General features: G+C 42.5%; 1 long non-coding RNA gene across 1 annotated transcript in view; it reads right to left on the bottom strand.

The window, feature by feature from the left end:
- LOC144246566 (uncharacterized) overlaps window positions 1-25,386 on the bottom strand; it is a 63,843-nt gene that overhangs the window by 33,453 nt on the left and 5,004 nt on the right. Inside the window, exon 1 of the long non-coding RNA XR_013340224.2 lies at window positions 1-25,386. This exon is cut by the window's right edge and continues 5,004 nt beyond it. This is a non-coding gene — a long non-coding RNA (uncharacterized LOC144246566).

Consider the following 25,386-nt stretch of genomic DNA (forward strand, 5'->3'; position numbering starts at 1 on the left):
TGTTTCTCCTTATATCCTGCAGCCACACAGAGATCCTTGTTTCCTCCTGTTCACACACATGCCTCTGTCCATCACTGCCTTTCTCCTGTGCTGCTGAAAAGTAACCAGCAGGATGCAGACCTTTCCATTCCCTTCCACATGAACGATTCAGTAAATTCATCCTGGATGGCTCCCAGGACAGGTTTTTTTCTGTTTGTTTGTTTTTAAATCAATTTCTACTGGACACAAAGCATGTGTGGTAGAGAAAAACAGTGCCCTTCTTCAGCATTCAGGGAGTTTTCACCACTAAACAAAACTAAAAAGCATTTTCTGCAAGCAAGTGTCCTGGGTAAGTCTATGCTAAAAGGAGGGGTCAGAGAAAGACGAGGATCATTACAGGCTTCCCTCTCATCCAAACTCCTACACCTGCTCCTGCAGAGGGCAGGGACAGATGCCTGTCTGCTCACAGCACGCTGGGGACAGATCCTCACATGGATATAGTCACAGTCCCCTGAGAGCGCAAGGCGCTGCACCATGCTACACCTGGGGAGGAGCTGGCCTTAATTCTTGCTTAATTTTGTTCAGAGCCACGTACATTTATCTGACACACTCCTAGAATTGCTTGTGTGAGCGGAGTGCGGCTCCATTTACTTCCACAGTGTTGCCTCAGCCTCTCAAGGAGAGACGAGGACTGGAAGGATTCTGTGTGCAGAAGGGCTGGGAGCTGCCCCGTGAGCCGCCGTGCCCTGTGCCCACCTGGCAGCACCTTGCCAGGGACCCGCGTGGCACAGCTCTGACAAGGGCAGCCTGACCCAGGAGCTGACTTTTCTTATTGTGTTAGCAGGGAGCTAAAAGCTCCCGAGGGACTGTTTGTAGAAAGTGCTTTTGAATCTGTGCTTCAGCATAGATAGTACCCATTTAAAACTGAAGATGGACCTTTTATCAAAAGATGTGACAGGCTTTCTTAAGGGTAACTGTCACAGGTGGAGGTATAAAAAGAAGAAAACCCCCCTTTTCTCTATTGTTTCAGTTTTTCTGTAATTTTACCAAGCATTTAGAGGGTGAGATAATGCCAGATACATCTGTCTTTGGCATTTTTAGGTATGCATCATCTTGGAATCTAAGTGCTCAGGCAATATGTGATAACATCCTGAAATACTTCCACCTCCTCAAGCTCCTCTCTCATTTTTCTTTTATTTAATCTCAAATGAGTTCAAGCAACTTCTGATTTTGCATTTATCTAGTTCAGAGGTACAGAAGAAAAATAGACTTCTATAATTTAACAACTGGTAATAACATTACAAGTAAAATTAAAATCTCTAAATCAGGATGAGTACTGAATTAGGAACAGGGAATAGATGATCATAATTTTCTGAGTATAAGAAGGTGTTTCAAATGATTTTTTGGAAATATTACTATTACTTTTCTTGTGTATGCTCTGGTCACAGAAGGGAGTATTTCAAAGTCTAGTTGTCCTTAAAATTATATCCAACAATAAATCTACCTGCATATAATGATCAGATGTCAGTGTAAAATCCCTACCAAAAGGGTTATTGTGCCATCACATGAAGAACCACTTCACTCCTAAGAACAAAGTAAAACTAACAAGTCTCCAGAACAAACTCACCCCAACACCAAAATCCCAGCAAATACTGCTGAGATAAGAATATCTAATAGAGGTTTAAGTCCCATAGACCCCAAACCTCTGTTTCCAGAATGCAGAACAGACAGCAGCTTGTGCTTTAACAGAGATGGAGACTTCTCTGGCACCACAAAGATGATTGTCATTCAAAAGGAGATCAGAGCATGCCAGTCCTGTGCAGGTGAGCACCTGCAAACTCTTGCAGCTCACTGGATGCTGTGGGGAGACTCAGTTGCATATGTTATCCTAATTTAGGTGTTCTGCTGATGCAACTGCATGGCTGCCACCTGACTCAGAGCATAGGTCAAGCCTGCTCCCCTCAAACACTGAGCAGCTTAAAGGAGCCAAAACCCAAATGGCCCAGATAGGAATGTGCCTTTGAAACCTGCTTGAGTTTTAAACCTTAACTTGGCCTATCAGAACAGAACGAACACTTTGCACCTTTGGTTTTCATCCAAACCAACCTGAAACACACAGATTCGTATCAGGTGTTTGAAATGGAAGTTTCCTTTAGCAACTGAGTTAGCTACATCATATACACAGAATCACTGGGGCAGGTACATCCCCTGGTAGGTGACTACTTAGTGTAGGTCCTTTCCTGATACATTTGCTGTGACTTTTTCTTCATTAAATTCTACTTTCTCCTGTTTCTTTGATTAGCTATAGCTGTTACTGCACAATCTGTTTGGCTTTGTCCTCACTGCTGTGTTTGAAAAAATGGCTGCCTTGCAGAAAGCACAAAAATAGTTACAGAACTATTCTTGTTAAAAAAATACATCACTTAACAACATCTTCTGCACAGAGTAGGCCAACTATTTCAGTTTTCAAAGAAAGCTAAATTCTACAGAGAGTGATTTTAATTCAGATTAAAATCTGAATTTTAAAATCAGATCTCAGAGAGAAGGAAACCCATGTACCACCCCGTGTCACAGGACAGCTGCAAAGCACTGGCTGAACCAGGGAGTGAGGAAGGAGAGTCAGTTTTAATCCCAAACAACCAATCCAGACCACTCTTTCTGCCATAAAACTCAGTAACAATGTGCAACAGCAGAAGACCAAGTAAATTTTAGGTCAGCTATGAATATAGCATGAAACAGAAGCACTTTTGGACAAACTCTACAAATGAGAAAGCAGAGACACTGGAGTGAGCACGGGTGGTCTCTCCCTATCTAAATGATACCTCATAAAATCTCAGTTTCAGTGCTCAAAGAAAGATATAATTCCTTTAAAAGGTGTTAGATGACACTAAACTAGAAGCCTAGTCCACCTCAAAACTTCAACTGTTTCTCCCCAAAGAGACAATTGGACATGAAAACCTCAGGGAGAGTGCAATAAATACCCCTCACAATGAACAGAAAACCATGCTATTGCTAAGAGAGTAAAATGTCATAACACATGCAAATATAAAAATTATAAAGCCAATGCATGAGCCTTTCCCTTTTAGAAGGGATCTTCCCATTTTTGTTCCCTCAAACACAGGGAGGAACAGTTATTTCCCAAAAACATTTCCCTGTGGCACAGTCTGCGTTTGGCTGGCCTGACAGCTCATGTGGAAAAAACCCTAAGGTAGACAAAGGGTTACTTCAGTAAACATGTTTGTATTGTACTTGGCTTAATATGGGCCATTTTCTTAATTTTAAGAAAAGAACCATGGATTAAAATAGGCGAGAGTAGTGAGGAAGCACTTAATGAATGCTCCACCTCACTGTACTCAAGGCCTAGACTGCTGTGTTGGCACCTTGCAGTCAGCTCTCATCACACAGGGCACACCCTCCCTTTGGTGTTTCACCTCTGCTTAATTTCCATCATGATATGGAGGAACACAACCTAAGTGTTATAAAAAACCCTGGTCAATGTGGAGCATGTGATGTTATGTCCTGTATCACAGAAAGTGAAAAGTACATGTTACAGCCTCAAGGCTGTTATTTGCCTTCTTTTTTGCTCTTCCATATACTAATGATTTAACGAAGGTATTTCTCCTTTAGAGGGTAGGGCAAGTTACATCAGAAAAAAACCTAAAAAATATCAGGAAATTAGTAACTTTTGCATCTTTTCAGACAGCAGTACAGGTCACACATATAGTGAAAAGCCTAAACAAACTGGAAGAACTATTATGTTTAACCAAGTTTAGGACTGGATGCATTATTCTTCTAGCTAGATCATCAGTATATGATATTTTACACCCTATCTGGTACACAGAGTTTGCTCTCTAGGAAAAGGAATCAAGTATCTTCTGTGTCTTGCACTATTTGTATTGAAGGGGTCAGATGTTAAACCACTCATGCTGGAGCACTGGCTGCTTGAAGTACATTCACTATGGATATCATCTTGCCAGTGGCCAGGGCTTGATAAAGGTCAGTTGACCTTCCTGAGAACACCTCAAGCAACAGAGGCAGAAAAGAGAAACAAACTCACACAAATTCACGATTCTTTTAGTAGAGCCATTTGTCAGGACATAAAAAAGAGTTTGCTGGGAGGAAATGCTTCCCCTGCAGAAACTCTCAGGCTCAAAGATCTGGGAAAGCACTGCTCTGGCAAAGGATGGCTGTTTACAAAGCATTACCTACCAGGCAAGGATTGCACAGGGATGTAAGGATGTACATGTGAAATCGAATTACTACCTGGAACAGAACAAGAACCTGAGGAGAATGCCTGTGTGAGCTGAGCTCTCAATAACAGAAGAGGGGGTGCAGCTTGCTCATCATTCTGGTGACAAAATCAGTCTTTTCTGCCTACACTTGGCAAGAGCCTGCCAAGATCAATGCAGAGACTCCCACTGACTGGGAGAGGCTGGAACCCATGGATTCAAATGAGAATTGCACTTCAGGAGGTGCATCATTTCATGCTTTGAATGTAATATCGACAGTGAAATAAAAATCACTAAGAGAGTTTGGAAACAATTGCTGTTTTTTTATGCAGCAGCACTTGCCCATACCTGAAAGCTTCAAGCACTGCTTAGATGCATTTAGTGTCTTTATACTAAAGTGAATTTAATTCTGTCACTGTGGCATTTGGCTCTTACTGAAGAGCCGAGGATTAAAGAGAGCTCACTATCTGCTGAGAACAACGGGCTTCTTATGAAAGCAGAGATTTTTGTACAAGAAGCCATGCTTTTTCTACAAACAGATATTCACATGCCCATCTGCACAAAAATCCAACCACATTATGGATGGGGAAGGCAAAGGCATGTACAGCTGTGGCACAACATATGGATGCACATGCTGCAACAACCATATAGGAGGAGGGAGAAAACCCCTCAAAAGTTTCTGGAAATCTTTCCTGAACTAGCTGAAACATTCTCTACAGCACTGGAGACTGTATGTACACACCTAGGTAGGCAATAACATGTAGAAGTGTCCAGGAGAAAATCAGGAGTATCCAGAAAGACAAGACACCCAGGAAGCATGAAAGTCTTTCCTATTTGAGATGTGTCTTGAGCATCTCCAACATCTTCCTAGCTCTTTGTTATGGAAAAGCTAAACTAAAATTTGGTCACTGAAGGGTAAGAGAGACCCAAATTGTCTTAAGAGGAAAACATGCATTGCAACAGAAGCAGTAGCAAAGGACTGGTTATTGCTATCATTGTCATACGAGGTTGAGCACACCTTCAGCATTGTGACACACTGTACATTCTTTGCCAGGAATTCTGTATGAAATCCTCACTGTTTTTTCCTTTTTTAATGCATGCTGGTAGAAACTCAAAAGTTTCAATTAAAAATCTCTTCATTTGGGAGGGCAAAGACTTAAAAACCCTCTTCCATTATGCCTTATCCATTGGGACCAGGTTTCACTCTGTTCCAAATAACAGAGCACAATGGAGCATTTGTAAGTGTACTTTATCTTTTATAAATAAATCTGACAGCATTAGAGATAAATCCACAGTCCCTTGAGGGTGAGATCAGTGCACAGTTACATGTTTGTGTGAGTGTACACCTACCATTAGTCTGAAAAACTCAGAACCTACTGACATAATGGGTAATTGTGATCAAGGCAGAATAAAGCTTTCCACCCAGTTCCTAAATTTTTCTGTCGCCATTAATCATCTCTGTTTGGAACAGTGTTTCTTGTTTAGTATCAAACAAGTGCCTGTAGACAGGCTAAGTATTTCTCTCTCAGTGCTGCAGAACACTCCTACCAGGATTCAAACCTGAGCTTCCAGCGAGAGAGATGCTCTTCCCCCTTCCCTCTCCCCCAGAGTCAATGTGCCTTTTGTACAGCTGCCTCTCTATGACACAGACCAGCAGGGCTTGCCTAAGGGCCCTGTCCTAAGGGTCTCCTCTTTCCTTGGCACAGGCTTGGATTAACGAGCAGCCCTCCCTGCCTGAGCCAGTACAATTAATCAGCATCCCTGGATGTTGCCAGCACCTGCTCAGGTGCACTCCAAGGTCACAGCTCTGCTCTGCAGCCTGATGGCAAGAGAGCAAAGCACAGGGCGTCAGTCTGCTGAAAGCCCCGCATTTGTCACCCTGCTCCTCGCAGGTGTTGTGCTGAAGGGATCCATCTTCCTGCCTGCACGGAACTGAGCAGATAAACAACGCACCTCTGAGAGCTGGAGGAGGACAGGGAAAGGCTAAAACTGAAACAGAGTGCAGCTGATGGTATAATGGCAGCTCTCTGGCAGATGCCTTTGGAGGTTAATTACCTTTCCAAAGAGTAATGATTCATCTTTTCACCCATACCATAATATCCTGCAATGCTAATTCTCATTTCGGAGACAGGAAGACTAATGACAGAGAAAAGGTTTTATATATATAACTCTAAGGAAAGGATAAATTTGCCATAATGGGGTCCTAGACTCCATCAATAAAAACTCCTACCAAAAGATCACAACTCTGAGTATTCCCAGAACATAAATATTTTGTAGGATACACCATCATTAGCAAAACCCATCAAGCTTTTGTTTCAATAAACAGCATCTGCCAGGAGCATCTTCTCTGAAACAGACAATATTAAACAAAATTTGGTCTCTCATTTATTAAATGGGCAGCCTTCTGGGCTCATGTCTCAGGAGACTTCCAAAAGCTTTAAAAAACAAAGAGACCTTTTGAAAGAGGCTCATCTCATTTGCTGCAAGATTTTCCATCTTAAATATTCTAACAGGTGTTATGAAAGTACCAATGTTTTGGACCTGCTGATTGATGCTCCTGAATGCCTCAGCTATACTAAGCAACTGCATACCCACTTTACTGTCTTAGCAATAGAAAGTAACTTTTTTTTCTTGCTGTTAAAGAAAGTAAGTAAATGAAGGGAGGAAAACCAGCTGTGAAGGGAGTCAGATATGAAGGCTTCAGTGTAGGAGCAACTTATCCTATCCATATCCTGGCTTAGCTGTGGGAATAATGGCCAGCCCTAGCCAGGTCCCTGGGCTCCCAACAGAGTCTGCCAGCAACACAGAGAGAAAAAGCATCTGGAAAAAAAAAAAATCTTTTCCACCTTCTCTGTGAGGTGCAGAGAAATAATCAACAAGCAAGTAGAACCCCCAGGGTTGTTGCTGGTCTTGGTAGGGACTGAACCAGTGATCCCAAAATGCAAGGTTCTTTCTTGATTCTGTAATTGCTTAATTTACTACTCATTAAAACACCTGGTTAAAATGCCTATTAGCTTCTTTTCTGCTCATGCTAGTCTCAAATATTTTGTGGTGTTAAAAAAAAGATAAAAATGTTAGCAGCCAAAATATGATGTATCTCATGACAAAATTTCCTCAAGTCAAAAATCCATGGGCTGAACACTATCAAGTTTTCCCCGACCTTGTGTTTTTTTTGGCTTTACTCGGTCCTCACTGTGCTGCTGCTGTGCTGTACAGCTCCATGCCTAAGGGCCACTGGTGTGTCTGTCACAGAATCATAGAATAATTTGATTTAGAAGGGACCAACCTGGTTCCAACCCCTCTGCCAAAGGCACCTCCCACTAGACCAGGCTGCTCAAAGCTCCATCCAGCCTGGCCTTGAACTCTCCCAGGGATGGAGCATCCACAGCTTCTCTGGGCAACCTGTTCCAGTGCCTCACCACCCTCACAGTGAAGGATTTCTCCATCATATATAACCTAAACCTGCCCTCCTTCAGTTTAATGCCGTTAACTCTTGTCCTATCACTACATGTCCTTGTAAAAAGTCTCTCCCATCTTTCTTATTGATTACCTTTAGGTGCTGTAAGGCTTCTCCAAAGTATCCCTGTAACCTTCTCTTCTCCAGGATGAGTAACACCTACTTTTTCAGCTCATTTCCATGGGAGAGGTGCCCCATCCCTTTGGTCATCCCTGTGGTCTCCTCTGGCCTCTTTCCAACACATCCACATCCTTCTTATGCTGGGGGCCCCATATCTCAGGGATGTACTCCAGGTGGGGGCTCACCAGAACAGAGTGGGGGGAACAATGAATGACCTCCTTCAAGCTGCTGCCCTCAGTGCTTGGGATACAGCCCCAGACACAGCTGGCTTTAAGGACTGCAAGCACTGCTGGGTGCTTCTTGTCAACCAGCACTCCCAACACCTTCTCCTCAGGGCTGCTCTCAACCCCTTCTCCACCCAGCCTGTTTGTACTTGGGATTGCCCTGACCAAGGTGCAGGACCTTGTCTTGGCCTTCTTGAACTTCATGGCCAGTGAAGACTGAGGAAGACAAAGTCCTTGAGGACCTCAGACTTTATATCTTGGGTAACCAGGTCTCCCATTTCCTTCCAGAGAGTGTCCACATTTTTCCTAGTAATCCTTTTATATTACTTTCTGTAATTTTTAAAATTTTGTTTGTTTTTAAAGAGACAGCTAAAAACTAAAGTCATCCTAAAAACACCTTTGAAATACTTTTTACAACTAATTCTAGCCATGCTGAAATAGTCATTGCAGTACCATAGGCAGAAGGCTTTACCTTTTCAGATGCTGGAGTGACAGGACTGAAATGTCCTCTAACTCATGGATGAAAATGATAGAAAAATCAATGCAAACCTAGGGAAAAGAAGGCAGTCCCATTACAAGAAAGCAATTTTCAGGCTTTCCTGTGGTACTAGTTTCCAGAAAGAAAGACATAGCATGTGGTGGGAAATGCTCTGCCATCTGAAACATTTTATGTCAAATATTCCCATTAGAAATTTATTTTAAATTAGTGTGATTTATGTAGAGAAGCTGGAAAGACCTGGTGTCATGTCCAAGCACGTCCCTGGACTTTCACAGTGAGCAGATTAAGGCCAGACCTGTGCCCTGAAGAAAACTGTGAGAAATGAGAGGCAAAAAGGCAAAAGCCAAACATTTCAGCAGTGCCTGTTGATTCTCTCTGCCCTAGGACTGGTTGGTCCCTGCTGGGGCACATCAGCAGTGCCAGCTGATGGCAGTGCCACCCCTCCAGCCTTTACCCCATGGCCTCTCTGAGCTGCTGCTTCTGCCCCTCTGGCCCTGGGTGGCCAGGCTGACAGACAGAGCCAGCAGCACTGCCAAGAACAAACCCAGACTGCAGATTTCATACTGGGAAAGCTGATCCACAGCTCACGTGTCTTTGCAGGGTGTTTTACTCCACAGTTCTTCCTTGTGCTTTAGGCACCTGCACTGCTCTGAAGGACATTTCTCTCAGCAGTGGAGCTTGCCTTGGATGCTGCTTTCATAACATTTCAAAATGGTCTGACTTCCCTCATGGACATGTGAGTCAACAAGTCTCCTTTCTGAGGCACTGGGGAACATCAGGAGAGCCTTCTCCAGCATTAACTCTTTCTGATTTTGCAAATCCTCCAGAGATAACGAATAGGAGCTTTCATCTGACTCTGCAGATGGATTAGCAAGCAGCAGCTCCCAAATATTTTAAATTCAAGTAGTATTAAACTCAGGTTAAACTCAGTGCTGCAGAAAAGAAATCAATAATGTTTTTCCATGTTGATTTTTCTTTCCTCTCATTTCATTCCTCTCCTACAGCTGCTGCAGGGGTACTGACTGCAGTATCTCAGATACCATACTGCAGCTGGCAGCATAACCTTACTTATGACATGCTCAGAAACATGTTTTTCTTCACATCTACCCTTCCTCTCCTACCTTTGGAGCAGAATAATGAGATACTCTGCAGCTCTGTTTCGGAGCACGGTTATTAAACAGCCAGGGAAAATGATGCTGGCACAGCAAACAGTATCCCTGAATTACTATGAAAGGTGGTGATGAGAAAATACATCTGCTTTGAAGGGGAAAAATGGCCTGTTTTCAGTCAAGAGCTCTTTCCTGTTAAACAGCCCAACCCATCAGCAGAGTGTTTGCCAGTGTACACAGCAATTTGTAGGCCACACAGAGGGCAGCAGTTTGTGCCTAGAAGCTGTCACACACCTCCCATGGTGGATGTATCTACCTAAGGACTGTTCACACGATGAAGAATTTATGAGCTGTGATTATTGGGGATTTGTTGTTTGCTTTTTTTTTTTCCTTGCTTATCTTTAGAGAAATGGTGCAAAATAATATAGTTTCCCCTGCAGTTTCTTCTGTGCAGGATGTTGATTAAAGCTCTATTGCTCAGAAAGTCTTACCAGACCTTTCCTGTGTGCTCAGAGAGGCAGAGCACTGCTTTCCAGAGATACTGGCTAATTGTTTTGCTTGGAAGTTTGTTTAGCATGCCATCAAAAACTCCTGCATTGGAGGAAGGGAAAGGCTGACTTGCACAAGCCCCTACATATTAGCCTGAACTCACCAACTTTTTAGAAAATCCCATGTCTCCAAATAAATCACCTGCATAATTTAATAAAAATTATTTAAAATATTTTTAATATAAAATTATTTTAAAAAATTAAATAATAAAAATATTAATTTTATGAGGTTTTGTGACACAGGAGATTCCATTTCCTTAAATGAAGGTTCTCCCTAATGGAAGTGGTCATAGCAGAAGCTCCATGATCCTCAATAGAAGCAAGCAGAAAATGGTGGGCTCCTGCTTCCTCACCATAATTACCTAGCAAGGAAAGCCCATGAACAGAACATTACCCTTCCTCTTCCTCACATGCTGGCTGTGCCATTACAGCCAAGGAAAGCTGCTCAGTGGTGACACAGCATACAGAATGTGGCTTTCAAATCCTCACCCAGTCATGATAGATGACCACAGACACAGATGCTCGTGTCCTGCAGCTTGGGATGGTCCCTGGAGGCTCTCTACAGCTTCTCAGGTCTCTAGGACTATCCAGGATGGCAGGAAGTTTTAAACTTGAGTGAAATAGGTAAATAAAGTGGAAGATTTGATCCCCACTGTCAGCTGGGCAGCACCAAGAGAAAACCCAGAGGATGCAGTTGTAGGGTGCATCCATCAGGATGTTATCTGTTTCTCTCTCTTTCACCTGTTGTGGTCTCTAGCACTGTATTTCCAAGGTCCCTCCTAAATACATGCACCTTCCCACATGAAAGATGAAACCAGCTCTGATAAGTGACTTGTCAAATGCCACATGGATGTTGCATCAGCCCCCAAACTATCCTTCTTTCTGCATTTAAACCGTGGGCTGAATAAACTAAGCCTGCCCGTATCCTAGACAACAGCTTCAATGAACTGCAGCTGAAGGCAGGAAAAGGCAGGCTGGGATGAAGCATAAATCAGACCTGTACCTAACTTAAAATGGATTTGGGCCAGCTCTCCTCAGCCTAAGCCTTATACAGTGTCTAATCAATCTGGAGCATTTCTTTATTGGTTCATAGATGGGCCTTTTATGCAATCTGCCAAGAACACCAGGCTATGTATCTCAGTTTAAGAGATTATAAATAAATAGAAGTGCCTCTTTCTGCTCTTTCAGACAGGGAAAAAAAATACAGAAGAAAGAGTTAGTACTGCTCTGTGGCAAGTTAGAAGCAAAAAGGAGTGCTTCCAAAATTAATTCCAAGCAAAACCCTAAAACTCATTCTTAACACAATCATTCAAAAGACATTATAATTTTTCCTATCCTCACATCAACCATCAGATCACATGGTTTATTTTGCAAGTTCCTCTTTGTTTTCCTAGCATCCATATACACTGCTATGTTTTTCAGATATTCTGTATCTTTCTGTATGCAAATAAAAATGTGTGTTTCTATAAGAAGAGATTCTTACATCCAGAGACTTCTTGAGTCCAAAATTAAAGTTTAAGAAAAATTCTAAGGCATGGAATAGAACTAAAGTAACAGGAATTGATGTCCTAAAATGGTCATTCTTACAAATGAACTTGAAGACATGAAAACAGAATCCCTTCTTAAATATGAACTTCAATTAAAGATGTCCTCAAGGGAAAAAAACCAAGCATACAGAACTAAAAAGACCACATTATTATTCATTTGGAAGGAAAAACTGAGAAAAAAATCCCAGGTACTCCACAGACTGAGTCGTTTGAGCTGGTGCAGTTAAGGAGCCAGGTGTTGCTACAGCCACTTTGCAGAGGGACAGCGAGGGACAGTCAGTAGACAGACAGAACTCTCCATGAAGGCAGTCAGAAACAAAAGGCAGGTTGTTATAGGTTTTCCTATAACCATTAGGAGAAACACACACTTCACTTGTCCTCTTCTTTGATTATTTTAGAACATGAGAAGCTATAACATCAGCTTTTTTTTCCAGATGTCCATGTCATCATACTTGTCATATTAAATATTCAATTATGTCTCTTTTGATTTTTTTTTTTTTCACTAAAGGCTGTGTTCTGCTGTTTAATAGCATTCTGATTAAGGAACCAACCATTCTCCTGCCTACATTTCATTTCTCAAATTCCTTAATCTAGATTTAGTGTGTGGGGGAGTCTAAGTAAGTGCTACCACTCCTCTGATAATCGGCAATTTGTTATCACATTAGAGGTGGCCAAAGTATTCAAGTTAAGAGCTGCCACTAACCTAGATGTGAGCAGAAGGCATAATTTTGAATTACAAGGAAGAGGCAATGGATAGCTATAAAGGAAAGTAAACAATATGATCTCTTCAAAATCAATTATTAATATTTCGAGGAGTGAGGAAGACAGACCATTTGCAGCTGCCAAAACAGAGGAGGGAGTAACAGATCTACTAAAACACATTTAGACATAAGGAAGAACTATACAGAAAAATGAAGAATGTCAGATGACCTAAGGGGAGGAAAAAAATATCCAACCCCACCATCCTCCCTCTCCCTCCTCTGCAAAATCCCCCAAACCCCAGCAACAATAAAACCCAACCAACAAACCTCCCAAACACAAACACAAAAAATCCTCCAACAACTACCAGAACAATAATCTGGACTCATGGATTTGCTGCAGAGGCAGGACTGGATCTGGCCTAACGTGCTGCTATGCTGAAGCCATCTGGGAACCTGAGCCAGCACCAAATTAGGAAAGGGATTTTCTGTGGTTATGGTTTAGAGGCTTTAAATTACACCAGACTCTTGTGCTAAACAGCCATTCCAGCTCAGGTGATAGTAAATGCACCCATGTCTGAAATGCTTTTAATATGGCAGTGCCAGAGTGAAGATCAGAGCTGCTCTGCTTAGTCCATCCCTTTCCTACGGGAAGGAAGGATTAATGGTGATCCATTCTGAGTGTTATTTGCTCATTTTTTAATGTGCAGGGTAACATAAAAGGGCACTAAGTTTACAAACACAACTGTTATCAGCTCAAATCTCTGCTGGGGATGCCATACAAAGTTGTATTTCTCTGGGTTCTGCCACAGGACTCAGTCTGTGATCACAAAAGCAGCCCTCAGAGAGCCCTTCACTAAATGCTGTAATGAAGTGGGAGATAGGGAAATCCTTGACCCTAATGCTCAGATGAGTTAAACACTGTATTTTTTTCCTTAATGTCACAGATTTGCCCATCCCACGTTTGTCTATCTGCAGGTGCAGAACCATATTAATCTCTGCTCAAATTCTCATGTCATTTTAAATTGAACAATGATCTTAAATAATCAGCTGCCTGGATGAACTGTGCACGACACAGACATCCTTTTTAAATGGTGGTTTTGTGACAACAGCTCCTCTCCTGCCTTTCTTTTTGACTGTTCCCCCGACAGTATCACTGAGGGAAATAGGGCAATGCTTTCATAGAGGCACACACACCTGTCATTTAAAAATCCTGCCACGTGGAGAGAGTTGGACTTTAAAACAAGCACTAAAAGTCAGGTTACACCACATGCTGCTCCAGGCAAACTCGACTCATCAGCCTGGCACAGGGATGGGAAGGCCAAGCCCTTGCGGCGCTGGCCCAGGTCCAGCTGTCCTTCTTCCCCTCGTGGTTGCCCTCGCCATGGGGGCACTAGCCCAGGTCACTCTGGCCCTGCTGGCCTGTGCACCTCACGGCCTGGCCGGTACTCTGAGGTAAAAGGCAGCAGCTGCTGCAGCCATGCCAGCTTCCCTCCCTGCTGGGGAAGCTTTGTGGCAGCTCCTGCCAGCCTTTCCCAGTGTGAAGCTGGCAACCTCCTGGTGCCACTGCCCTGTTGGTGTCCCCAGGGTCACAGGGGTGCCGCGTGTGCCCGGGACAGGCGCTGAGCAGCCACTGCACAGCTCACATGCATGTGCCACACGCTCTCCGCAGCTGCACTCCTGCACAGCTGACTCTGCGAGGCAGCACTGATTCCCTGAAGCTGTGGAGTTAAACCAATGCATTTAGGAGAAGTGTGCTCCAAAGTCCACCCTCTCACTTTCTCAGAATGTAAAGCACCAAGGTGTAATTGTTTGTTATGACACTTCTAGATGATTTAGCACTGGATGCAGAAAAGCACCAAGCTTTTCTGTAGAGGACAAACTGGCTTTGTCTGAAAGCATCACTTTCCTCTCCAGTTTCTAGGAACACATGAGAAGCAAAAGGAAAAAAGATGTAAAATCCTTAGTCATTGTCAGTTTATTATGTGGAAAAAAGGCAAAACAAAGCACATGTTATGCAGGAATGTGAATGAAATGCTCAGAGAAAGACAAAACCAAGTGCCTGTTGTATCCTCCTTCCCTACAGACTGACTCAGTGCCTAATGGCCCCTGTGGACAATCAGTCAGGCAGCCCCAGTCCCTCCTCATGAGGGTCAGCTGCTCTCCTCAGTCGATCATCTCCTCACTGAATGAATGGCAGAGGCTTCAGCAGGAGCCACTTGGGGGCATGGATGCTCAGGATGTTTGAACCTGACAGCAAGCAGCTGCACAGGCTGGAGCCATGAATTTTGATAGCACATAAAACACAGGGTGAATTGCCTGGGATGTCTCATGAGGCATTTTACCAGCCAAAACTTCATTAAGCATCAGAAAGAAAAATAATAAGAAACGTTTAAGAAAATCAACCACAAACAACCCAAACCAAACAAAAAAGTCAAATCAAAACAAGAACACCACTCAAAAAAACTCCCAAACCTATGCCACCCCAAACCTAGAGTAAAATCCACTCTCCACAGATTATTTTAAAATACTGCCAAAATTTTGTCCAGTAACTTCAGCTTTCCTCCTCCTTCCTCTTGAAAAATCAGAAAGAAAAATGTGTTTATCATGAGATGATTTTTTTATAACATGGATTCACAGTAATTATGAAATACTTTTCCCAAGTGACTTGAATCTTCCAGGCTAAAACCTGAAGAAGGTGGGCACTCACATCTTAAAACCTACTAAGCCAGCCAGTTAGAAATCAATCTGATGCATGGTAGCTAAACAGCATAAATGAAGGTCTAATCCAAAGCCACTGAATTTTTTTCATAGTTTGATCAGATTTGGGAACAAACTTCTGATTAACCTAAGACCCCAGTCCTGCAATTACACTTTGGCAGAGGTCTGTCTCCAGAGCTCCAATGTCAATCCTGCTGCTGGGTAGTATTTTAGAAGTCTGATTAGGCATTTGTGACTGAGATAAATCTTCATTGTAATCATGGGATTAGTAAAGACTTGGTGTGGAAGTGAAAGGGATCTGTGCTCCAGTCCCTCTTTGCCTGTCTATGGAAGAGCAGACTGCACTGCTCTGTTGGGTTGCTTGCAATGCAATGAGTTTGAAATGAAATTCCTTTCATTAAGCATCTGGTTTCCTTATAATTGGCAGAAAATTGGAAGTTTCCTTTAATTTACACCTGTTCTGTGATTAATGTCTCTGCACACAATCCACGCTGTACCCACCCTCCACAGAATCCACATAACTTTGCTTGGCAATGAATGTGGGAGCATTCCAGAGCAGCAGAACCTCAAATACTTCCACCCTTTCATCACCCTTCTACTGCACTGGATTAGACTTGAGAAAGGTACACATCCAGTTCAAAGCATCCTGTCTTGAAAGGTCTGTACACTCTTGGTATGGAGTCCATAAAAATTGAGTTACTCTTACACTTTTAGTGTTTTTTTTTTGTTTTGTTTTTTTTTTTTTTCTTCTTTGTATATGCATGTCTCTGTAAGAGGATGGAACAGTACTTGTGGTATTAATCTCTTCATTTTCAAAAATGCAGTGCTGAGGATGGGAGAGCATTCCTCTTTGCTTCTTTGACCCCATATGGAAGCTTCTCTAGAGGACTCAAATATGCCATGCCAGATGGACTTATTTCAGCAGTGGACCCTTGCCATAAACTGTCAGTGTAAGACTTAAAAGCCCAGAACTGAGCTGTTGTGAGTTAGGGGTCTTCACCTGTTATTTTTTGTTGATCCACAGATAACTAATACCACAAATAGGCAATGTTGAATTGCCCAAAAAGTTAATGTCACTCATTATCTTTCAGGTCTACTTTACAGATTGTTTCCAGATAATTTATAAAAGTGCTGAGATTGTTACAAGTCTGCTCGAAATGCTCTTCCCTCAAAAAATTCTCCCTAAATTTTTCAGTCTTTGCCATCCATATTTGATCATACTTCTCTTTTGATCTAAAGTACTGGCACCAATTGTTAGAAGATAATTCTTTTCTGCAGCTTTTCTGTGAAAGAAACATTTTTTGTCTTTGTTAGCCAGGCTGACACAAGTGCCTCCAGACTGGTTTTAATTTGCTTAATTACACAACTTGTCTGTATTTTATAGCATGGCTTTAGGAGAACAGAGCCTGGGGAAAAAGCCCAGAGTGGACTGCAGCTGTGAAAACTCTCATTGACCACTGGTGTGTCTCATCCCTCCACTGTATCTCCCTGGCAGTCCCTCATCCTTCTGGCTCCTTTATCCCTTGTACATGAGCCTGACAGCAGCACTTCCAATTAGTGGAGATTACCAGACCTTCTAACCCATAGGTTTCAGTGAAAGAAAAAAAAAAAAAAAAACAACCAAGGGTTAGCAGCCAGCCTGCACTTTCTTTTCCACATCTTACAGTGCACCCTAAACAACTACCTATACTTATACTCTGCTGTTCAGCAACAACTTGTAACTCATTGTGGTCTTGCAGCCAGCTGTGTCAATGCCTTTGTCCCATTCTCCAAGTGAGATGTCCAAATACCCATTTTGAAAGCCTCTATCACCCTTCACTCTGATCTTGACAGCCACCTCACTGCCCCCCACACCTCCCTGGGCATTGTGCATACACATTTCTGCCTCCTTTCACAGACCTTCACAGGAGTCCTTGACAAATTAATCAGTGCCTTGTCCTCTCTGCACAAGTGGCTGTCAACAAAGCAGATGGTGCTGTCCCTTACAACACCTTGTCTCTCACATCTCTCTCTGCCTGTGTCCTGCAGTTTTCTGACAGGAGCTGCTGCATGGATTTATATATATTTAGTAGTATTGAAGAGAACAGATAATGCCACAGGGCATTGCTTATCTGGTCACAGAGATCACTGCAAGAAGTAGATGAATGAACATAAATGCAAGAAAATTCAGTCCTGAAAAGCTATGAGCATTATTAAATAGTCTGTTGGCACAGGAAAATGTCCTCTGGGAAACACAATTTGTGAAGTCTTGGGAGTACCCATGGTCCCTACCCAGTCAGGTTTGACCTGTACAAGAGGGAACTGTCCTCCTTCCCTGAAATGGCCTGTTGTTTTCTAACTGAGCCTTGGAAATCTGGAGATCACAAGAGCAGCTAAAGCATCTAAAATGACTTATGGTTTCTATGAATTTCCCTTGTTTTCCCCTATGTTCCCCAAACAGAATGAAAACAGACAAATGAAAACAAAACCATAAATTATTCCAACAGCTAAACATTCCCTTCCCTGGTATTGTTTTTTTCAATACACCCCAAACTCCAGTTTCCAGGACTAAATTTTTAAAATGGAATTTATTAATGAGAGATTTAGTTTGGAAGAATCATTCCAATAATACCAGCAAATATCTGCAGTTCACCTCACCCTTCCTCCCCATTTTGATCTGCTGTTGTGTAATAGACACTTGGAGTTCAGTGGAAACTGCTGTAAAAAAATTAGGAGCCTTTTTGATGCAGAATGCTTAATCCAAACCCACACATGATCACAGAATCACAGAGAACCCTCAGTTGAAAAAAAACCGTCCACTGAGACCACCCACTCTACATCAGCCAACACCAGCTTGTTGCACTGGTATCAGACATCAGAGCCATCAAAGAACTGTGTAGGCAAAATTCATTGCTAATACTCAGCTCGGGCTGATGAATCAATATCTGTGATAAGATCAGTGTCATCCATGAATGAGATTTCTACTGTGGCAAGCATTAACAAGAAGCTGAGAAATGGTGCTGTGAGCTCAGTGTGTCACTGAAACACCCACACCGCATCACCGAGGGAGTGAGGAAGAACAGACTTCACCATCTCTTTGATATGAATTTGAATGCAAGAGGGGCTATTCCTTTTGCATAAAGCAAACATCTATTTAATGTGCAGATTTTTTACAACCTCACTGCCTATATAGAAAGGCCTTCAGCCCTCTTTCCTTGCTCAGGGCTTCTAGCTATGGCATTTCTGAGCTTCCTGATCCTAGAGGACACTGATATACCCAAACAGGGTGACCTGGGACCCAGCCTGCTGATCTAATGACATGGTCCTTAGGATTATTGCCAGACACAGAGAAATGCATTTCAGCAAAGTAAGCAAAACTAAACTCTGGAGTGACAAAACTAGGATAGAGATCCAGAAACAGCCCTGAAGAGTCGTGGAGACTGCTCTTGTGACAGAGAAAAATGAGATGCAATGGCAAGCCCTGCCTGTGGAAAGACAGGGAGTGCTTCTCTGCTTTTAATGTATCCCAGTAGTTGCTGTGCCACATTTCAACTCCTCCCTTAAGAGCAGCAAAAACCTTTCTATATGGGGCTCCAGGTCATGGAATTTTATGGTCTTTTTCTCCTAACTAAAAAGGTACTGCCCTAGATGGCAGCTGGTTTTGGCTATGCATGGGGCCAATCACCCTGGTGCTGCTTTTTCTGGAAGCAGCCTTCTGTTTGGGACTTTGAGTAGGGAGTAAAAAAAGAAAGTTCAGGACAGGCTGCAGAACTTTTCAGTCCAATTTGAAGTCTTGGCTCCTTTTCCTCTCCTGCTCAGCTAAAGACACCCGGGTCCTTGAGGAATGATCCCACTGGACGAGAAAGGCAAGAAGGAAACCCCAAAACTGCAGGCCTGTTAGTCTCACTTCAGTGCTTAGTAAAGTTTGGAGAAGATGATTCTGAGAGGTATTGAAAAACACCTGAAAGACGATGCAAGCTACAGGCCAGCATGGCTTCATGAAGTCCTGCTTATCAAACCTGATTTCCTTAGTGACAGGGTAACCTTGCTGGCCAAGCACACCAGCTAATGTAATCTTCCTGGATTTCAGTAAAGATTTCAGTATTGCCTCTCAGACGATCCTTCTGGACAAAATGTCCAGAGCTAGATAAACACATTATGGGGTGACATCAAATTGGAGACCTGTCACTTCCGGAGTTCCACAGGGCTCAATTTTAGACTCTGTGCTCTTCAACATCTTCATAAATGACTTGGATGCAGGACTGGGAAAGATACTGAGCAAGTTTCCAGATGATACAAAATTGGGAGGAGTCTCTGACTCCTCAAAGGCAGGGAGGCCCTGCAGAGAGACCTTGACAAAGCACTGGGCAGTCGCCAATCATATGAATTTCAACAACAGGTAGTGCTGGATTCTGCACCTGGTGTGGGATAACCCTGGATGTAGGGACAGACTGGGGAATGAGATGCTGGAAAGCAGCACTGCAGAAAGGGACCTGGTTGATGGAAAGTTGAACATGATTCAGCAGTGCCCTGGCAGCCAGGAGGGCCAGCTGTGTCCTGAGGGGCATCAGGGTAGATATTAGAAAAATGATCTTCACCCAGAGGGCGGCTGGGCACTAGAAAAGGCTCCCCAGGGCAGTGGTCACAGGACCAAGCCCGACACAATTCAAGAAGTGTTTGGACAACACTCTCAGGGACATGGTGTGACTCTTGGGCATGGTGTTGTGCAGGGCCAGGAGCTGAACTTGATAATTCTTGTGGGTCCCTTCCAATTCAGGATATTCTGTGGTTCTGTAATAATCCTTGATCTCAATAAGATAGTTTTATCAGAGGAGCTATTGCTAATCAGGGAGGGGAGGAGTGGAGGGATTTCCCATGGACAGCAGTGTTTTCTCTACAAATATGTTATTCCTCCTCTGCAACCCACTTCTGTAGCCCAATTCTTCCCATACTTATACCCTCTCCTGCCCTTTCTGTTGTCTCTGATAGTCTTGACACTGACTTACACAAGCAGCTTTCAGCAATTCTTGCAGTTCAAGAGGTTTGAAGTCAGCCACAGTGTTAGACAGGAACAAATGCAAATGCCTAGGGCCAGACCTATTTAGATTTCAGCAAAAATATAAATCACCTCTGATTCTGTTTTTATTTGCTGCCTTAAGCTAGTCATTAAAACATTGAAAACAATCTGGGTGCAATCATTTTCTTCTGATCCAGCTCCTTTCCCCCATAATCAGCACTCCAGGAGAACATATGGGCTTCCTCTGTCACTTGGCCTCTGATTTACACCACAGTAAATCTCCTGAAGTCAACAGAATTCCCCAGGAGCCACACTTGGCTTCATTGCATGTGAGCAAGGGCTGAAATTAAATGAGCACCTGTGTCACAAAGAGGTTGCCTTGTAGGACTGTTCCTCGAGGTGGGGAGGATGTGTCAGTGATGGGAGGCTGCAAACAGCTCCACCCCACAGCCCCAGCACACCTTTGGCTGGGAGAGCTGACACTCCATTCCCCAAGCAGGAGCTTAAAGTCTCAAGTGGCCACCAAAAACCTGAACACATCTAGTCTGGTAGAAGAAACTTCAGCAGGCTCTTTCAGTTTTCAAGTGTGTGCCTGTTTGGATAGGGAAGGTTAAACTTTTTCATGGTATGTTGAGCAAGGAAGAAATTATCAGGAGACCAACAAAGACAGAGAGCTTTGCAGAACTGCACTGGAGTTTAAAATGCAGGTTTGTCAGAGCAGTCCCCAAGAAGAGCTTTCTCATCTAGTGGTGTTAATTCAGGTTTCAGCTGCACAGTCAATCAGTTCAAATAGTCTCTGGCTGTGATTTCTGCTAAGCTCCTCCTTCAGAGTCAATTCCTACTCTGCTTTCCTATACTATACTCCTACTGTTGGCAGACCCCAGCTAGATAAAAGAAGCTAATTGGGTACAACCCTTCCCCATCATCTGCATTCCCCATGCTACAATCACTGAAGTCATAGAGAAGTTGCATTTAGAGTTTTCTCTTGTCAAAACTTGCAGACAAAAAAAAAAAAAAATCACCGTGCTCACCACTTGTAAAATGTGTACAGAGATAGTGTGAATATTACACTGCACAGCATTTCCATATCAATCAGCTCCACTCAGAAACACAATATTCTCTGAAGACACCAACAACTTTCCCTGATACCTACAACTTTGTATTACTGATTCTCACATTTTTAAACTTTCCAGGATAAAAGGAAGAACAGCTTCCTAGAACTGCTTACATCTAATCAGGTGAAAGGAAGTTCATGAAACCTGAAATTCACTTTGATTGTGACAACAGAAAAACAGTTCCTAGGAAAACAGAGCAAACCTAGAGACTTTTGTGCTAACTAGAAACAGGTAAGCCAGAAAAGGTAGGGTTTAGTTTGCTTCATGAAAATCTGGGATGTTTCCCCTTATTCCCACTGATTGGTTGGATGAATACATACCTCGCTTATCCCACAGCTGTTAGATTTTTGCAAGTGCCCAGGGGAAAAAAACTACCTGTTCCCTGTTGCAGGAGTTACCAGAACTTAGATCCAGTTTTGCATTTACAAAATGCATACACTCCACTGGCCTCAAGCAGCAGGACAGCAACAAGGATAAGAAACAGCTCTCAGCATCCTGCTGAGACCAGCAGCAGGATGAGCTCAGGCAGCCTCTCACTGACCCTTGCACTGGGCTGAGGGTTTGGCAGGGGAAATGGACACATCCCAATGGATCCCACCCTCAGGAGAAAACAGGACTGAGAGCACAGCCATCAGCATCTTCCCAGTAAGGTTCTTCCAGGTGCATCACCTTGCTCTCCAGACCCAGTAAGGAGCTGCTCTTCGTGGTAACCCATAAAATTGTGTGGGACCTTGGGAGTCTTACACAGCTCCTCACAGCTCCCCACCTCATCACATCAGATCAGGTTTGTGGCACTTTCAGGTGGGTCAGAAAGTTGAGAAACTACAAACACAAGCTTACAGGCAGTAAAACCATGCACATTATTCAAGGCTGAATTTCAGGATTAGGCATCTGTTATGGTTTGACTGGCATTGGCTCGCTCAATGCCAGGTGCCCACAAAAGCTGCTTGCTCACCCTCCCCTGCCACAACTGGGCACTGGAGAGAAAAAGAAAAATACAATCAAAGGGTTCTGAGTTGAGATAAGGATGGGGAGAAAAAACTGCAAGGGTAAAACAGGCTCAACCTAAAGTTGCAAAGTGAATTTATTACTAACAGAATCAGAGGAGGATAATGATAAGTAAAATAAGCCCTTAAAACACCTGTCCAGGGCAGAGAGGACACCAAATTGCACCATCTGAACCACATTGTATCAGAGGTGGCAAGCAAAACAGGTTAGAGGTGTCTAATCTCCTGAGCAGGAGTTCTGGATATATAAATCCACAGAGCTCCTTTGAACTCAACCAATGCTTATTGATATAAGCAGTAGGGCCAAGCTCCTCTCCCTCTAGGAGAAGGCCCCGATTACCACTTTTCCCTCAAAGAAAACTGGTTTTACAAATGTTTACATGCTTAAGTTATTGTGACAGAGATTTGGTAAACTGTGAACAAAAGCTGATTTACTCAATTGTCATGGCCCTGTTGACCTTATTGAAATATCCTCCTGGTGAAAATCAATTTTTCATTTTTAAACCAGAATACTTAACTATCATCCACATTGATTTAAACCTATCTTAAACTGCAGTGATATTGCACTCAGAAAAACTGAGGCAGAAGTTGTCCCTTCTGCAGTAAGCATTTTCACTCTGCAAGCATTTCTGACTGGGCAGGTTTTCCCATGGAAGGACTTTTCCTCAGGAAGGAAAACCAAATATTTGCTGGATAGCATATGTATTATCCTTGGGGATGCTTAGCTTCAAAATGATGCCTTCCCATCTCTCTTGGGTAAAAATTACAGTTCTGGTAATGTAGGGTAATAAAGCTTGGGTTTTTTTTTTTAATTCCAAGCTATTTGTTATATTTTTTAATGATAAACAGCTTTCATACTTTCTATCACATTAAGCAGGAAGTCACTGTGTTGAAACATAGTAAATTAGTGAGAAAGAAATATATAGATTTCATGGAAAAAATTAAAAATCTGTACTGTCATGCATTTTCCTTCTCTTCTTTCATTTTACATGGTTGGTTGCTATCTCACTGACTGCATGTGTTCACATCAAATAGGGAAAAAACCCGCCACCCAAATCTAAAAGGGAAGATTCCTTTGTCCCTTACTAATGGGATGAATCTGTAAAATCCACGTGGACCAAGTCAGCCCACTGCATTCCCACATATCTGCAACTTTATTGGCTTGTGAGCTGAAAACCAGGCAAAAGCTCTCGACCAAGGAGCCTGCTGATGAGTGCCTTGGAGAATCTACAAGTGAAAATGAGGCCTCTTCTCTTTATTAATTTCTAGTTAATATGCAATATCTTATCTACCACAGGTAGCAGGGCTAGAACGACTGGCTCCCCAGGATAAAAACTTCTTTCATACTAGCAAGTATCCAGGAAAGGAACTATTTTCTCAGTAAATTATACAGCTATCTGTTGCTACAGAAAGGCTGGCTGCTTGTCTAAATAAAAGGATATTAAAAGAAGGGATCACAGTGTAAAATGTGTATTAGAAGAAACAGAACATATCAGAGGGAGGAATATATCTATCATCACATAAAAAATACTGAAAATAAAAACAAAGTTGGCAAAGCTGCTGCTTTGGTTTTACCACTTTGGAGCCATCATCTGTCAAAAGTCAGTTCAAGGAAAATGAAAGTCATTGGTCACTTCAAGGTTCCCAGAATTTGCTCACTCTGGCCTTGACAAGAGAACATTCCCACTAAGTCCACGTAACAACAGTAGTATTGGGTAATCCTAACCCTGACAAAAACCAATGGCTGATTGACACAACCTTTAAGAATGAATGAAGCAATCAAGAGAGCTAGAAAACAGCTTTTCTTTGCTAGAAAACAGCATCTTTTTCTCACCCTCCAAAACCTAGAACAGAACTGCCAATTCACGAGAATCCCATCTTTTGCCACTTCTTTGCTTTACTATCAGTATCTTCCTCACCTCCCCTACTGAAAGTAGATTAATTTTTAACACACCCTTGTTAAATCACCATTAAAAAAAATACTGCTGAATTACTATTTGAGGCATATTTTTCATTGTCCTCTTTAAAACAAACAAACAAACAAAATAAAACCAAACAAAAACAAAACAAAAAACCCCCAACACCCCCAAAAAGTCAAATTTTAACAGCTAACCAAAATATTACAGAAGAATCTAAGGATCTTTGACCCATTTCGGTATGAGGGGATTAACTAACATGTTTACTAACCTGACTGTTCTCTAATCTTTGTGTAGTTGAAGACCAGCCATGAAATAGAAGAATCAATAGCAGCTGGTGTTAACAGACTTTGTAGCCACTGTGGGCAAAGAAATACCAGCAGTCCCCTGAGGAAACTGCTGTTATCACTCAGCCATGTATTTAGAGTGAGGTGTTTCAGATTTCTGCAAAACCATTTGGATTGCCAGGTAACTTTTCTTAAGCAGACCTGTGTTTTCTCTGAATTCCTATGAGATCTTTATGTACCTGTATTTAAGAATACATTAACAGCACAACCAAAATAGGAAAATAAGTATTTTGACAGTAAAAAAAGTGTTGTGAAAGACATGTTCTCCATACATGTTCATGAGCAGAAAATCTCAATGTGAACAGAAGCCTTATTTTGCAACCCACTGATGTCCCTCTCTCCATTGCAGGTCCTCACATTTTTCTGCATTTAGCTTTCCCCAGATTTCCCAGCTGCACCAGACCAATGGCTCTCATGAGACCCAGCATAATCCAGCTCGGATTTTTTTACAATACAGCCAAACCCTCATTAATAAAGCCAGTAAAAAGGAAGACACTATGCACTCTTCAAGCATCTAGCTCTTCAAGGCAATTCTGTTTTAGGAGATTAATATGCAATCTGCTAAATTTTTTTTAGGAATCAGTATTTAGTTAAGAACAACAATAGCACTTCCAAGGCCTTTTAAGTTTATCATACCACTGTGATGCTAATCTCTCGTAATGAAAACAAATTACTTCCACAAAAGATGAGTCTTTTGGGCATGATTCTGATTCTGTTTGCACTGCTTTATTCCAGCAGCTGCAGCTAATGGGGTCTCTACTGATTTACACCCACCATCAGGATAAGCTTCTTTCCATTCACAGCAAGCACGGTGCATGTGGTGTTGCTGAAGCCCAAGTGATTTGGAATACAGCTGAGAGTACTCTCAGAGTCT

Source organism: Lonchura striata, chromosome 6, assembly GCF_050655825.1.
Source record: "Lonchura striata isolate lonStrDom1 chromosome 6, ASM5065582v1, whole genome shotgun sequence".
NCBI classification, from domain to species: domain Eukaryota; kingdom Metazoa; phylum Chordata; class Aves; order Passeriformes; family Estrildidae; genus Lonchura; species Lonchura striata.